We start from the raw sequence: 16,438 nt of genomic DNA on the forward strand, positions 1-16,438 counted from the left end.
GGCCAGCATTTGTCCCTCAACCAAGTTCACATCAAAGAGGTCATCCTATAATTTGTTTACTTATAGTTTGTAAATTTTTGTTTGACGCAAACTGGCTGCTGCTTTTGCAGTGACCAGATTTTACAAGCTCTCTGGAGACAGGCTGGAAGGTGGGAGTGCTGGTAAAATGGTGGCAGAAGGCATCAGAAAAGAAGCCTGAAGTTTTCCCACAACAACAGATATGCTCAGAAGTGGAAATGGCTGCTATGCAACTGTCTAATGACCAGAGGCAGGCGCCCAATTAATTCAATTAAGTGGCCGATTAACAATCTCTTCCTGCCCCCACCAGCATTTTGTCAGCATTGGGATGGAGCCCTGCCGCACGGGGAGGCAGTCAGGTAAACTTTGGTAATCTCCTAGCTGTTTCCCAGAGGGTGTGAGGTGGCTTTCATATCTGGGCGCTCCATGGGCCACACAGGAGCCCCCCGGTGGAAATGATTACATCACATCACCAATAGTGCTGCTGGAGGGTTTATTCCTGTCTGTCTGGCCTTCAAGGGTGCCTCATGATAGTTGCTGCCTTCCTCCTGCAGCCTCAGCAATGACCAGCTCTAACGTCCTCTGGCGGAGATTGGCCACTGTCGTTAATTAAATGCCGGTCCTGGCGATTAATTTTTAATTAGCTGCCAAAGGTAAAAACTCCCCCAAGTTCCCACCGCTGCTTCCAGTCTCAACGGCTAGACATCAAGCCATTCAATTCCAACCAGTAACTGATTTTAAAAATAATCTATTTGTGTTAAATTTGTTTTAGGTAAGTTGTGTGTAAATAAAAGTTCTGTATTTATTTCACAATCTAAAATATTACACCAATATTTGACTAGGGGGAATTAGCTCAAGTGGTAGAGCGCTCATTTTGCATGCGAGAGGTAGTGGAATCGATGCCCATGTTCTCCACTAAATTTGGGCAGCACAGTGGTTAGAACTATGTGAACTAGCATAGAGGTTGCTTCACAGCTCCAGGGTCCCAGGTTCGATTCCCGGCTTGGGTGACTGTGCGGAGTCTGCACGTTCTCCCCGTGTGTGCGTGGGTTTCCTCCGGGTGCTCCGGTTTCCTCCCACAATCGAAAGATGTGCATGTTAGGTGGTTTGGCCATGCTAAATTGCCCTTAGTGTCCAAAAAGGTTAAGTGGGGGTACGGGGATAGGATGGAGGTGTGGGCTTGCGTAGGGTGCTCTTTCTAAGGGCCGGTGCAGATTCGATGGGCCGAATGGCCTCCTTCACTGTAAATTCTATGAAAATAAGCATGCTTAGTATTACATCATACTTACAACAAAAGAACAGTGGATGCTTGTCAAGCTTGTTCGGCTGAGCACCTCAGTGTCCGGTATTTTGTCCTGCGATCTGATCTTCAGAAGCTTCCAAAGGCAGCTCAAGTTGTTGAGTTTCTTAGCATGTTGCTGGTACACAGTCTAAATCTTGCATCCATAGAGCAGAGTGGGCAAGACTATTGCCCTATAAATTTCCAGCTTGTCAAGCAGACACCAGTCTCGCCAGGAAGACTCTTCATTCCCTCACTGGTGAGCAAAGTCTGCCAAAGTCCACACTTGCTGTGACAATTGTTGCATGTCTCAATATCAATCTAAACACTTCGAGAGAGAGAGAGAGAGAGAGAGAGAGAGAGCGAGTGCTGCTGAGACAAGTGAACATGTTGACAGATTCTGGTCATTTGTTGTTGATCGTAAGGTTGGCATTGCCGCATACATCGCAGACCAAGAAAATGCTACATTTTACATCCAGCTCTGAATCGGAAGCTAGTGCAGTCACCAGCAAACAGGAAATCTTGTAAGGATGTCCTTGGAGACTTTGGTCTTTGTCTGGAGTCGGTTGAGACATCCTGTCCATGTGATGTCTGAATTTGATGCCAGGATCTCTAGCATGGAAGGCATCGGACAACATAGAAAATAAAACATGAAGAGGATTGGCGCTAGGATGCAGCCCTGTTTTAACTCCATCAGCGACCAGAAATAGATCAGAAGATTTACCATCATCCAGGACACTAGTGAGCATTCCGTCGTGGAACTGTGGAACCCTTGTGATGAAATTCTCAGGGCAGCTGAATTTCTCCATCATCTTCCAAAGGCCCTCATGGCTGACCGTGTCAAAGGCTTTGGTCAGGTCAATAAATATGGTGTAGAGCTCCATGTTTTGTTCTTGACATTTCTCCTGCAGCTGTCTAACTGCCAATACCACATCAGTGGTCCCTCAACATCTTCCAAAACCACATTTAACTCTCTGGGAGCAGATCCTGGTTGAGGTGTCCAACTGAGAAGTTCAAGAGGATTCTGGCAAAGAATAGAGCGGAGTGAGATTTCTCCATGATTGCCACAAGACTGGTAACTTTGTTTCAGCTTGTAGAGGCAGACAATGGAGGTACCTTTATATTCTTGCTGATGGTTCCTTGCTCCCACATGGACTGAGAGAATTCAGTGAGCAGGCCTTATTCAGTTGACCAGGCCTTATAGAGCTCGGCTGAGATAGCATTAGCTGCTGGACCTTTACTGCAAGGCAGGGGTTTTATTGTATTTGTCATTTCTAACAGCATGGGAGGCTCATCAAGCAATTGTTGGAAACCTGTGGCAGCCAGTTGATTGCTTCTTCAATGATGAATGAAAGGGACCTGTCAAGCTGATTGGGAATAGGGTTAAAGTGTACTGCTCACTTTTCCAGAATTTGGGCCTTTCCTGTGAGCAGTGATGATCTGTCGGCACTGACAATTTGTGATGAACCTTTAGACAGCGGCCTGTTCATTACAGATTCTACTGGATGAGAATCTGGATGACGATGAAAAAGAAACAGGTGAAAGCAGCTACTGGAAGGAGTGATTTGGGGTGGATGAGGAAGGTCAGTGCCAGCCTTAATTGACAGGGAGTCAGGTGAAGGAATTCCAGAATTAATTGAATGGGAAGTTTGAAGTAATAAAATCATGAAATAACTTGCATTTATATGGCACTTTGCATGACCCCAAGTGCTTTGCAGCTATTGAAGTGCAGACATTGTTGCAATGTGCGAAATGTGGCAGCCAATTTCTGCAAAGTAAGGTCCCACACAGAGTTATGGGATAAATTTAGTAATTTTGGCGCAGTGGATAGCACTGGGACTGCTGAGGATCCGGGTTTGAATCCCGGCCCTGGGTCACTGTCCGTGTGGAGTTTGCACATTCTCCTCATGTCTGCGTGGGTTTCACCCCCACAACCCAAAGATGTGCAGGTTAGATAGATTGGCCACGTTAAAATGCCCCTTAGTTGGAAAAAAAATAATTAGGTATGCAAAATTTATATAACAAAATTTTTTTTAGTAATTTTGGTTGAAGGATAAATACTGGCTATTTCAATGTTAGGAAAGATGACAAGGTAAGATTAGAGCGAGTAGTTAGGATGCCACGGCTGGTTTCCAAGAAAAGAGTTCCAGGGGTAATAGATTTGGACAGACGTCAGAGGTAGGTTTTTTACGCAAAGAGTGGTGAGGCCGTGGAATGCCCTACCTGCAACAGTAGTGAACTCACCAACATTGAGGGCATTTAAAAGTTTATTGGATAAGCATATGGATGATAATGGCATAGTGTAGGTTAGATGGCCTTTAGTTTTTGACTTCCCATGTCGGTGCAACATCGAGGGCCGAAGGGCCTGTACTGCGCTGTATCGTTCTATGTTCTATGTAGGTTGAACTGTGGAAAACCTGAGGAAGCACCTGAGGAAGGAGCTGTGCTCCGAAAGCTCGTGTTTGAAACAAACCTGTTGGACTTTAACCTGGTGTTGTAAGACTTCTTACTGTGCTCACCCCAGTCCAACACCGGCATCTCCACATTGTGGAAAACAAGAATGTGGATGGACCAGAAGATGTCATGATGAATCAAGGAAGGAATTGGACAAATGTGCTAGTATGAATGGAGAGGATTAACAGAGGATAGAGAATCTCTGTTAGATGAGCAGTGAGATGTGGTACAGTGTATCTGTGAACTGAGTCTAGCGGGTGTTTAGTGCTTTGTTTAACTGGGCAGATGGAGTGAGTTAAAGGTGGGCGTGAGATTGTATGCAGAAAAATGGCCTGTAAACTAACATTTCGAAAAGTGATGGTCTGGTTGAGGTATTTAAAATTCAAGGCATTTATTTACCATTTTTAAACATTAAAAATCTATTAAATGAAGGCAGAACCTCTGCATAGAAAATCAACATTTTTCAGTACATCATGATCCCCTCCCTCTAGAAATGCACAATTTTATGACTTAAACATTTGAGTTCCCTCATCAAGCATTCATTCACATATTGCCCCCCCGGCCCCCACCCCCGCCCCACCAACCACAGACACACACAATGCAAGTAAAGCAATGTTGTATATCTACAACCTAAACTGCAAAGCCTATCTGCTGGTTTCTACAGATGAGCTTATAATCAGGTCTGTTGTCAACTTGTCAGGGTTGATGTCAACTATTTTGATCAGCTTTTGGTAGTTTTCCAGTTAGTGTACATGAATAAGTGACATTTGGATGAATTTAAGTTTAACAGATTCCCCAAATCATCTTCCCACAAAGTTACCCAAACAAAACAATCTTTTCGCATAGTTTTCTCCTCTCTCCTTCACTCCTTAACCAGCAACAGTAACCAGAGATTCTCTTCCCTCTAATTTCTCCCCAGTTCTCTTGCCCCTCTCTAATTCACAAAGACAATCTGTATATTTGATCTTGTGGTCCCAGCTGCAGCTTCTGCTTCACACTGCTGCTTATCTCTGAAAGCAGACTCCATACTACAGGCAATGAAGAATTCCCAAGCTGCACACCGCAGCACAGACAGTGCCCCAAAGCAACTAATCAGGCATTTGAACAAAGCTTGATCATTTGCTAGTCCAGCAATAAACAGATTATAGATTTGTATAAATTACATACACCTGGGGCGCGATTCTCCGCTCCCCAGGCCGGGTGGGAGAATCGCGGGAGGGCCGTTCTGGCACCCCCCACGGTTCTCCCACCCCCCCCAAAATGGCGTGCTCGGAGACTCGCAGGTCGCCATTTTTCACGGCGACCCGCGATTCTCCAGCCCGGATGAACCAAGCAGCCTGCCGTTTCCGACCTGTTCACGGCGGCGGCAACCACACCTGGTCGCTGCCGGCGTGAACATAGCGCGAAAGGTAAGTTTGGGGCCTGTGGGGGACGGAGAAGGGATCGGGCATCACGGCCGTGCTCGGGAGGGGACTGGCCCATGATCGGTGCCCACCGATCGTCGGGCCGGCGTCTCTAAGAGATGCACTCTTTCCCCTCCGCCGCCCCGCAAGATCAAGCTGCCACGTCTTGCGGGGCAGCGGAGGGGAAAACAGCAACCGCGCATGTGCAGGTTGTAGCCGGCCAACCTGCGCATGCGCGGCTGACGTCACTAAGGCGCCGCCGGCCGCGTCATTATTGCCGCGCCGCCTTGACGCAAGTGTCAAGGCCCGGCAGCTGAGTTTCACGAAACTCCGCTCCTAGCGGGGCAGCGGAGGGGAAGATGGCCGCAACGTCGCTCCTAGGCCCCCGGGGTGGGGGAGAATAGGGGGCGAGGAATGGCCTCCGACGCCGTCATGAAACACTCCGCGTTTCACGACGCCGTTGGCCGTTGCGGAGAATTCCGCCCCGGTTATACTCCTGTTTAAAAATGACTTCAAGAAGTTGTGAGTACTGAAGGCAAGGGATTTATTTTCAAAGCAATTCGGCGACACCCCTCTCGAAAACTTAATTTTTGTTTCCACGTCACTTGGTACAACTTCCAGTATTTTGATTTTTTGAGGTCGAGCATCATGAATTGAGGGAAGATTTTAGATACCTCAAACACAAAAGTTTGAAGATAATTGTTCTGACCTCAATACGACTTTACTAGGCCTAGCTTTTTGTTTTAAATTGGGAACTTCAGATAGATCTCGGCACAGATTGCCCTCAGAGTCACTCCCACACTGCTGCCATTAGGTTGCCAGGTGTGTGCAAAAAAAACCTGTTTACTGGTGAAAATGGGATTCCGTCTGCATGTCTGGAAAGGTTACAGTGATGGTGTGAGTGCAGCTCTGACGAAAGTCCTGTCCCATTAATATTTACCCCTAAAAGATTTTGCAATAGCCAGCTATTATAGCCTCAGTCGATAGTGCAATTTTTTTTTTTCATTTTTTTCAAATTAATTTAGAGTGTCCAATTCATTTTTTCCAATTAAGGGACAATTTAACGTGGCCAATCCACCTAGCTTGCACATCTTTGGGTTGTAGGGGTGAAACCCACGCAAACACGAGGAGAATGTGCAAACTCCACACGGACAGTGACCCAGAGCTGGGATCGAACCTGGGACCTCAGCGCCGTGAGGCAGCCATGATAACTGCCCATTGTGCAGTCAATGTTGATAAGAGAGGTGACTCTGTCCAAGCTATTGCAGAATTTCAGTCTGGGATCAATTAAGGCTGTGTCATCTCACTGACACTCTTCTCGATCTTCCCTGTTGCAATACTCCGTCACAACCTCAGCAAGTTTAAGGCTGGAGTGGAGTAAACTACAGGATAAATGGGAATCTGTTCAACCTCCACCATATGCAATCCAGATCCAAGGTCGTTCTATTGAACTACAATATGCAGATGATGTTTGTGTCTACACACACTCAGAGGCTGAGCTACAAGCCATTGTCAATGCCTTCACCAAGGTATGAGAGCATGGACTTTACAGTAAACACCTGTAAGACAAAGGTCCTCTATCAACCTGCCCCTGCCACACAGCACTGCTATCCAGTTATCAAAATCCATGACGAGGACTTGGATAACGTAGACCACTTTCCATACTTTGGCAGCCTCCTGTTAACAAGGGCAGACATCGAGGGTCAACACTGTCTTCGGTGTGCTAGTGCACCCTTTATTCTCTTGGGGAAGGAGTATTTGAAGAGCAGGACCTCAGACTAGGCACCAAGCTCATGGTCTACAGAGCAATACAGATACCCACCCTCCTATATGGCTCAGAGACATGGACTATATACTGCAGGCACCTCAAAACCCTGAAGTACCACCAGCACTGCCTCCTTAAGATCCTGAAAATCCATTGGCAGGATAGGTACACCATTGTCAGTGTTCTTCCTCAGGACAGCATCCCCAGCACTGACCACATTCGATCATTTGATCCACTGAGTGACCACATTGTCTGCATGCCTGATACAAAACTCCCAAAACAAGCACTACTCACAGCTTCAACACAGCAAGTGAGCCCCAGGAGGGAAGAAGAAATGCTTCAAGGACACCCTCAGTCTCCTTCAAAAAGTGCAACATCCCCATCGACACCTCAGAATCCCTAGCCCAAGACCAACTGAAGGAAAAGCATCTTGAAAGGAACTGAACTCTTCAGGTTTCATCACTGAGAGCAAGCTGAAGCCAAGCGTCCACAGTGAAAGGAGCACAGGGCAACCGGACACCTCACCCACCTGCTCGTCCAACCACCATCTGCCCCATCTATGACTGAGACTGTAGCTGATACATTGCATTCCTGAGAACTCATTTGTATTGTGAAGCAAGTCATCCCCGACTCTGAGGGACTGCCTAAGAGAGAGAGAGACCAAATCAGGCAAAAGATTAGCGAGATTGCAGGTATGATGATTTACCTATTTTACATTTTAAAAATATCTTTACGTAATTCAAGAGTAATAAAAATCAACAAAATGAAATGTTAGAACCAAGTTTGCACAAGAAGATTCATCTGTCTTTTTCTCTCTAGCATGCAGATCAATTTGTTCTGAATTTCAAAAACTTTAAACACTTAAGTTTATAAATTGCAAAAACAAAACATCGCACATATTGGAAAAATCAGAAGTAAGTGCTGGAAATATGTGGTAGATTAAGCAGCACCCTTCGAGAAAGAAACATGAATGGGTCTATTTGAACCTAAGCAGCCTTTCGATCAACTGGCAGAATCAAAAGTAACATTGTTTCAGTCATGATTAAGGTCCTGCAAGAGTATAAAACTGATGTTTTACTCGATCCCATGGGGTTTCCCACCAGTGAGGTGGCTAACAACATGTCCCTGATGCTTCAGGTCGAGGACTTTTCATCAAAGGTTTCTGAGACAAGGCCATCGATCTAAACCATTAAGGCTGTGAAATATTAGTAGTAACAGCATAACCCTATTGGTGTTAACACTTCCATTAAAAGAACATAATGGCTAAATGCCATATCAATGCATTAAGCATTCATTCATTATCACCAAGTCATTTTTAATCTATAGTCTTTTTTTAATTTAGAGTAGCCAGTTAAGTTTCTTTTCCAATTAAGGGGCAATTTAGCATGGCCAATCAATCTAACCAGCACATATTTGGGTTGTGGGGGGTGAAACCCTTGCAGACATGGGGAGAATGTGCAAACTCCACACGGACAGTGACCCAGGGTCGGGATTCGAACCCGGGTCCTCAGCAGTCCCAGCGCTAACCACTGCGCCACATGGCACCCTACTCTATACTTTTTGTCACTACCTTCCAGCGGAGAAGTTTCAGATTTTGAACGAGAAGTAGGTGAAAAATCCTTTGCGGTTTGAGACCACAGAGTCAATTATTAACTTACAGCTGCCTCCAAATGAAGAGACTAAATTCTGTGCCTCACCTGTTTAGGAGTGAACAGGGAGCCAGTGCGGGGAGGGTGGGCAGGGAGCCAGTGCGGGGAGGCACACTACAAATCCATGAAGCTGTCAGAATTGTGGAGTAGCATCTCTGAGGAGTATCCAGTGCTGAGTAAAACAAGCATTTTGTTGCTTTTGCCCTTCACAATGACCAACATGTACAACGTTAGATTTTCCATCCTCACAAAGGTGAAGACAGCACAAAGGAACTTGCTGAACTCTGCACCTGATATGCACATTGCCCTTTCCTCCTGTGAACTTGATTGGAGTGAGGACCCAGTAACATCATCATACCAAGCTGAAATCAAATTAGCTCCACAAGTAATCCTTTTAATCCAAACAAAACTGCATTAGCCTAAGTTTTTTATGATGGTTTAATTACACCTCTGGCTCAGAATATTGTTGACTTTCAAACTAGGATTTCTTTTATGGAAATATGACTGTGTCAGTCAAATACTAACTCATATTTTAACCCTTACTACACCAAATACCTATAATACAATACATCTGAAACTCCTACTTTCATCACACCTCTTCTGTTAATAAATGAACCAACAATATAAAAAATTGGCTTCATTTTCTCCAAGCCTTTTCACTCTCAACATATCTCATTACTAAACTTAGCTAATACTGTGTAAGATACATATATTACATTTAAACATGCAAATGTAAACATGAGTTTAGTCCATTTCAGTCTTTCTTTTCCACCTTCAAGTGTTCCAGTCTTCTCACACTTCAAAGTCATGATAAAGCATCGGCAATCACATTTTCTCTTCCAGAAACGTATAATTTTTAAGTTAAATGTAACAATAAACACTATCTAAACAGACTTACATTTCAATCCTTAAACTTTTCAGAAAAGTTAAATGGATAATGTTCTGTATATACATTTGTCTCCAATTAATTGTTGGCAACATAAATGTCAAAATATTGTTAGGCCAATACCAAACTCGAGTGTCTCCTTCTCGATGGTCAAACATTCAGACATTCAGTTAGTGGAGCAACCACACTGCTGAAATTTGTCACAAATTTTTGGTGGTAACTAATCATGCCCAGAAATCTCAGAACTTCTTTCGTCGTTGATGTTATTGGAACCTCCTCAATAGCTTTCGTCTTCACATTCCGTGAGGCCATTTGACCATGTCCAATTGTATGGGCTAAAATTGTGACTGGAGCTTTGGGGAATTCACTTTTAACCAAATTTACCACCAATCCAGGCTCCTGCAGTTGATCAAATAATTCCTTTAAATGTAGCACGGTAGCATAGTGGTTAGCATCAATGCTTCACAGCTCCAGGGTCCCAGGTTCGGTTCCCGGCTGGGTCACTGTCTGTGCGGAGTCTGCACGTCCTCCCCGTGTGTGCGTGGGTTTCCTCCGGGTGCTCCGGTTTCCTCCCACAGTCCAAAGATGTGCGGGTTAGGTGGATTGGCCATGCTAAAATTGCCCGTAGTGTCCTAGAAAGTAAGGTTAAGGGGGAGTTGTTGGGTTACGGGTATAGGGTGGATACGTGAGTTTGAGTAGGGTGGTCATTGCTCGGCACAACATCGAGGGCCGAAGGGCCTGTTCTGTGCTGTACTGTTCTATATTCTATGTACCAAATGCCTTCCACATTTGACAACACCACCAAATCATCAAAGTACACTGCACAATTGTTAATTCCAGACATGACCTTCTTGGTTCATCTTTGGAATGTTGCTGGTGTATTCTCCATTCCAAACAGCACGACTTTAAACTGATACAGACCATTTGGCATCACAAAAGCCAAAATCTCCTTCACCCTGTCTGATAAAGGTACTTGTGAATATCCTTTAAGTAAATCAAATTTGATGATAAAAAAAAAACAAATAGCCCATGACTGGACATGGATCCACAAGGAGGGAGGGAGGACCAAACGGGACAATGTAAAGAGAGATGAGGGGGTGGGGGGGGGGGGGGGGGCGGTAGGATAGACGTGCGGGGGGGGGGATAGAAGTGGGGGAAGACACCACGACACACACAGGGCAAGCATAACAGGGGAGCCAGAAGAGACAATGGGTTGAGGCACGCATGGGGGCAGCCACAACACCGAACCTGAAGCACAAACGTCTATGCCAACATCCCCCCTCCCTCCCCAGGTATGTTCTAGTCTTGGGGGGGGGGGGGGGGGGGGGGGGGGGGCAGCAGGAGCGTAAATGAGCAAGTGCGGTTGTGGCAAAATTCCAGGAGGCTCAAAAACAGGGACCCCATTCCTGTACATAGGTCAATTTGCACAATTGTGTAAAGGTTTGTCTGTCCCTCAATATTTCCATTTGTAGATTCCTGTTTTTCTTTCTTTAATTTTATTATTGTGTGTTATCCATAACAAGTGTCACTGTAAATAATTGTAAAACCAATAAAAACATTTTAAAAAAAGTATTTAAAAGGCTAGATAACGAGTCCCAGATGGTTGGGCCTCCGCCCGTTACCATGGGAGCTGCTATTCCATGAGCCCCACAAGGAGATCAATGAGTGATCCCTCGTGAGGGTTACCACACTTGCATGTTTATCAACACCGTCTAAGAAACATGACACTTCATTTTTAATTATACAAACAAAATCTATCTACAACAGAATTACATTTACAGAAAGGTGAAGGGGAATACTGTGATAATATAACAAATTGTTTAATTTTTTCTCACTTCATTGTCCATTCAGAAATTCAGTAAGGGTACATTGTTCATTTAAAAAGTAACATATAAGTCATGAATAATAAGAAAATTATGCTGTCACAGAAATAATAATAATCTTTATCGTCACAAGTAGACTTACATTAACACTGTAGTGAAGTTATTGGGAAAAGCCCCGAGTCGCCACATTCCAGCGCCTGTTCAGGTACACAGATGGAGAATTCAGAATGTCCAAATTACCTAACAGCACATCTTTAGGGACTTGTGGGAGGAAACCCACGGAGACACAGGGAGAACGTACAGACTCCACACTGACAGCAACCCAAGCCGGGAATCGAACCTGGGATCCTGGAGCTGTGAAGCAACAGTGCTACCCACTGTGCTAAAGTGCTTCGAACTTTAATTAAAATATGTATTGAATGCACATTCTCCCCATGTCTGCGTGGGTTTCACCCCCACAACCCAAAGATGTGCAGAGTAGGTGGATTGGCCACTCTGAATTGCCCCTTAATTGAGGGAAAAAAATAATTGGGCACTCTAAATTTAAAAAGCAGATAGCGCTGATTTAAGGCAATTGGTATGATCCAGCGATAGTGAATGGCGTGATAATTCCAAGTTAGGAGGCGTGTGCCTTGGACAGAAACTCGTAGGTGGAGGGGTTACCATTTTTCTCTGCAACTGTTAGGTGAATTGGACATTCTGGATTCTCCCTCAGTGTACCCGAACAGGCGCCGGAATGTTGTGACCAGGGGATTTTCACAGTAACTTCATTGTCACGTTAATGTAAGCCTACTTGTGACAATAAAGATTATTATTATTAACTTGAAATCATCCAAAGCTCAATTGCTCATGTACTACTTTGCAGCACTTCCCATTTCTTTATCACGTCTGTCCTTGGTTGCCTCCTGGTTAAGCAATACCTTGAATTTCAAATTCTCATCCTAGTTATCAAATCTATCCATGGCCTCACCCCTCTCTAATCTCCTCCAGGCCCACAACCTCCAAGATGTCTGCATTGATATAATTCTGGCTTGAGTATCACTGATTTAATTGCTCCACCATTAATGGCTGTCGTTTCAGTTGCCGAGGACCAAAGTTCTGGATTCCTTCCCTACACCTATCCACCACTCAATCTCACTTTCCACTTTGAAGACACTCCTTAAACCCTAGTTGACCAAGCAATTGGTCATTTGACCTAGCATCATCTTATGTACCTTTGTGTCATGCATTATTTTATAATACTCACATCAGCATTAACATTAAAGCCATTATATAAATATAAGTTGCTGCTGTTGTCTGATCCCTCTAGATGGTAGAGGTCATGGGTTTGGAATATGCTGTTGAAAGAATCTTGATGAATTGCTGTAGTGCACCTTGTAGATGGGTTACCATGGTGTGCTGGTGGAGGGCGTGAATGCTTAAGATGGGCATGGAGTACCATCAAGCAGGCAGCTTTGGGCTGAATGGTGCTAAGCTTCTTGAATGTTGATGGACCTGCAATCAGCAGACAAATGCAAAATATTTCATCATTTTCCTGAACTATACCTTGTGATGGCAGACAGGCTTTGGATATTAGCAGAATAATTATTCACTAAAGAACTCCCAGCCTCTGACTTTTTCTTGTAACCAGAGACAGTAAGCTGAAAAGGGATATGAACAGGTTAGGTGAGTGGACAATAACTTCACAGTTGTGGGGAAATGTAATGTTATTCACTTTGGCAGGATTTTTTTTTAAATGGTGAGAAACTTTTAAATGTTGTTCAGAGAGGTTTGGGCATTCTCTTGCGGACACAGAAACACATTATGTAAATACAGAATGCATTAGGAAGGCAGATAACATGCCCTTTATTGCAAGGGGGCTGGAATAAAAGAGTACGGCTGTCTTGTTACAATTGTAGAGTGCTTTGGGCATACCACATCTGGAGTATTGTGCAGTTTTGGTCTCCTTATCCAAGGAAGGCTATATTTGCCCCACAGGCAGTGAAGGCTCACTAGATTGATTTTTAGTATGAGAGGATTGTCTTATGATTGAAGGTTGAGCAGATAGGCCTAGACCATAGAGTTTAGAAGAGTGAGCTACGATCTAATCAAAACAATAGATTGAGGGGACTTGACAGGATGGATTTGGGAGATTGGGTGGGATTTACCAACTACCTTGCCGTGTGATGTTTGGCGGAGGATGTGGCCCGCCAGTGGGATCTATGCGTCCTGCTGTTGCCAATGAGATTTCCTGTTGACAGCATCCCTCATCACAGGGAAACTCGTGCGCCGCCGTGGAACTGTAATTTCCAACCGGCGTGAACAGCTGGTAAATCCCACCCGTTGGTTCCCTGGTTGGAGTATAGAACTAGGGGCCATAATTTGAGGATCGTGAGCATTGAAATGAGGTGACCTTTCTTCACTCAGTGTGAATCTTTGGAATTTGCGACACCTTGTGGATGCTCTGTAAAATAAAGGGTTATTCCCTACCTTCCTAGATTCCATTTCACTTTTGACTGGAAAAACTATTTCCGAAAGGAGGGAAAGATGGGAAGCTATCAATGCATTAGCATGGGGGTGAAATTACTTTAGATTATGATATTGCAGAATGCTCTCCAAACGGCTGAAGTACGGGCAACTGGTTCCTTTAAAGAGAAAGAGATGAATATTTGAAGCAGAGGAAGATAGTTTTCAACTTCACTGACAAATAGGTGGTGCAGATAACACTGCACCAAATTACCTCCTATGTTCTACAAATTTTGTATGGTACCAAAATGAGCCTCAATGTTCAATGTTAGTCTTGGAAAGAAGATTTAAAAATAATAATTCGTATCAAAACAGCTATATCACAAGCAGGGCAAACAGTTCATGACACAGGAATTAGTGAATGAACAATTATCTGATTTTTTTTTTTTTAAATTTAGATTAGCCAATTATTTTTTCCAATTAAGGGGCAATTTAGCGTGGCCAATCCACCTACTCTGCACATTTTTGGGTTGTGGGGGCGAAACCCACGCAGACACGGGGAGAACGTGCAAACTCCACACGGACAGTGACCCAGAGCCGGGATCGAACCTGGGACCTCAGCGCCGTGAGGCGGTTGTGCTAACCACTAGGCTACCGTGCTGCCCTTCAATTATCTGATTTAACACTCGACTGATGAAGGAGCTGCGCTTCGAAAGCTGGTGATTCGAAACAAACCTGTTGGACTTTAACCTGGTGTTGTAAGACTTCTTACTGTGCCCATCCAATGCCGGCATCTCCATATCATTAGAATAAACACTATTACATTGAATGTATAGCATAGAAACAGGGTTTTAGGTTCCACCATCCACGCTGGTGTTTGTGCTCTACAAGAGCATGCTTCCACTTTATCAGCAGATGCTTCTAATTCATTCTCCTCTTAATACATCAATTCTCAGTGTCCCCTTAAAGCACCTATTCTATTTGTATGCATCTTTCTTTCAATTACACCTTGTGATAACGAGTTCCATATTCTTATCACTCTCTGCGTATAAACATTTCCTCTCAGTTTTTCTGTTGGATTTATTAGAACATAGAACATTACAGCGCAGTACGGGCCCTTCGGCCCTCGATGTTGCGCCGACCTGTGAAACCATCTGAAGCCTATCTGACCTACACTATTCCATTTTCATCCATATTTCTATCCAGTGACCACTTAAATGCCCTTAAAAGTTGGCGAGTCTGCTACTGTTGCAGTCAGGGCATTCCACACCCGTATTACTCTCTGAGTAAAGAAACTGCCTCTGACATCTGTCCTATATCTACCACCCCTCAATTTAAAGCTATATCCCCTCGTGTTGGTCATCACCATCCGAGGAAAGAGACTCTCACTGTCCACCCTATCTAACCCTCTGACTATCTTATATGTCTCTATTAAGTCACCTCTCAGCCTTCTCCTAACGAAAACAACCTCAAGTCCCTGAGCCTTTCCTCGTAAGACCTTCCCTCCATACCAGGCAACATCCTAGTAAATCTCCTCTGAACCCTTTCCAAAGCTTCCACATCCTTCCTATAATGTGGTGACCAGAACTGCACGCAGTACTCCAGGAGCGGCCGCACCAGAGTTATGTACAGCTGCAGCATGACCTTGTGGCTCCGAAACTCAATCCCCCTACTGATAAAGGCTAGCACACCATATGCCTTCTTAACAGCCCTATTAACCTGGGTGGCAACTTTCAGGGATTTATGTACCTGGATGCTGAGATCTCTCTGTTCATCTACACTACCAAGAATCTTGCCATTAGCCCAGTACTCTGCATTTCTGTTACTCCTTCCAAAGTGAACCACCTCACATTTTTCCGCATTAAACTCCATCTGCCACCTCTCAGCCCAGCTCTGCAGCTTATCTATGTCCCTCTGTAGCCTATAACATCCTTCAGCACTATCCACAATTCCACCAACCTTCGCGTCATCTGCAAATTTACTAACCCATCCTTCTACACCCTCTTCCAGGTCATTTATAAAAATTACAAACAGCAGTGGCCCCAAAACAGATCCTTGCAGTACACCACTAGTAACTGAACTCCAGGATGAACAGTTGCCATCAACCACCACCCTCTGTCTTCTTTCAGCTAGCCAATTACTGATCCAAACCTCTAAATCACCTTCAATCCCATATTTCCTTATTTTCTGCAAGTGATTAGTGATCGTATTTGTGGGCACTTTATAAGTTTGGGTGGTATGCATTATCATAAAAGGTGAAAACGACATCACTGGGGATTGAAAGGTTTTCTTAATATATAGCAGCTACAGCAGTAATAGCAGATATTGCAACTCCCAAGACATTATATTTCACCATTAAAATGTTGGACAACTTGGAAAACTGTTAAGACCTGAATAAGTACGGGTAAAATTTCCACTTTGAGCACAAATTGACAATCTGGATGCCGACTGCATTCAAGATGACTTGTGTTGAGAAATGTTTTTCCTCAAGATTCTGATCAAATTCATTTGCGTATCGCAGACTGTAAAATCTACTAAAATTCAGGGCACTGTACAATGATTTTGCTTTAAAACCTATTCTTTGATATATCTAAGAGTGGTGTCTTATTGTAGTTTGATTTGATATTGTAGGGCAGCACGGTAGCATTGTGGATAGCACAATCGCTTCACAGCTCCAGGGTCCCAGGTTCGATTCCGGCTTGGGACACTGTCTGTG

The sequence above is a fragment of the Scyliorhinus canicula genome, chromosome 10 (genome assembly GCF_902713615.1).
Source record: "Scyliorhinus canicula chromosome 10, sScyCan1.1, whole genome shotgun sequence".
Taxonomy (NCBI): Eukaryota; Metazoa; Chordata; class Chondrichthyes; order Carcharhiniformes; family Scyliorhinidae; genus Scyliorhinus; species Scyliorhinus canicula.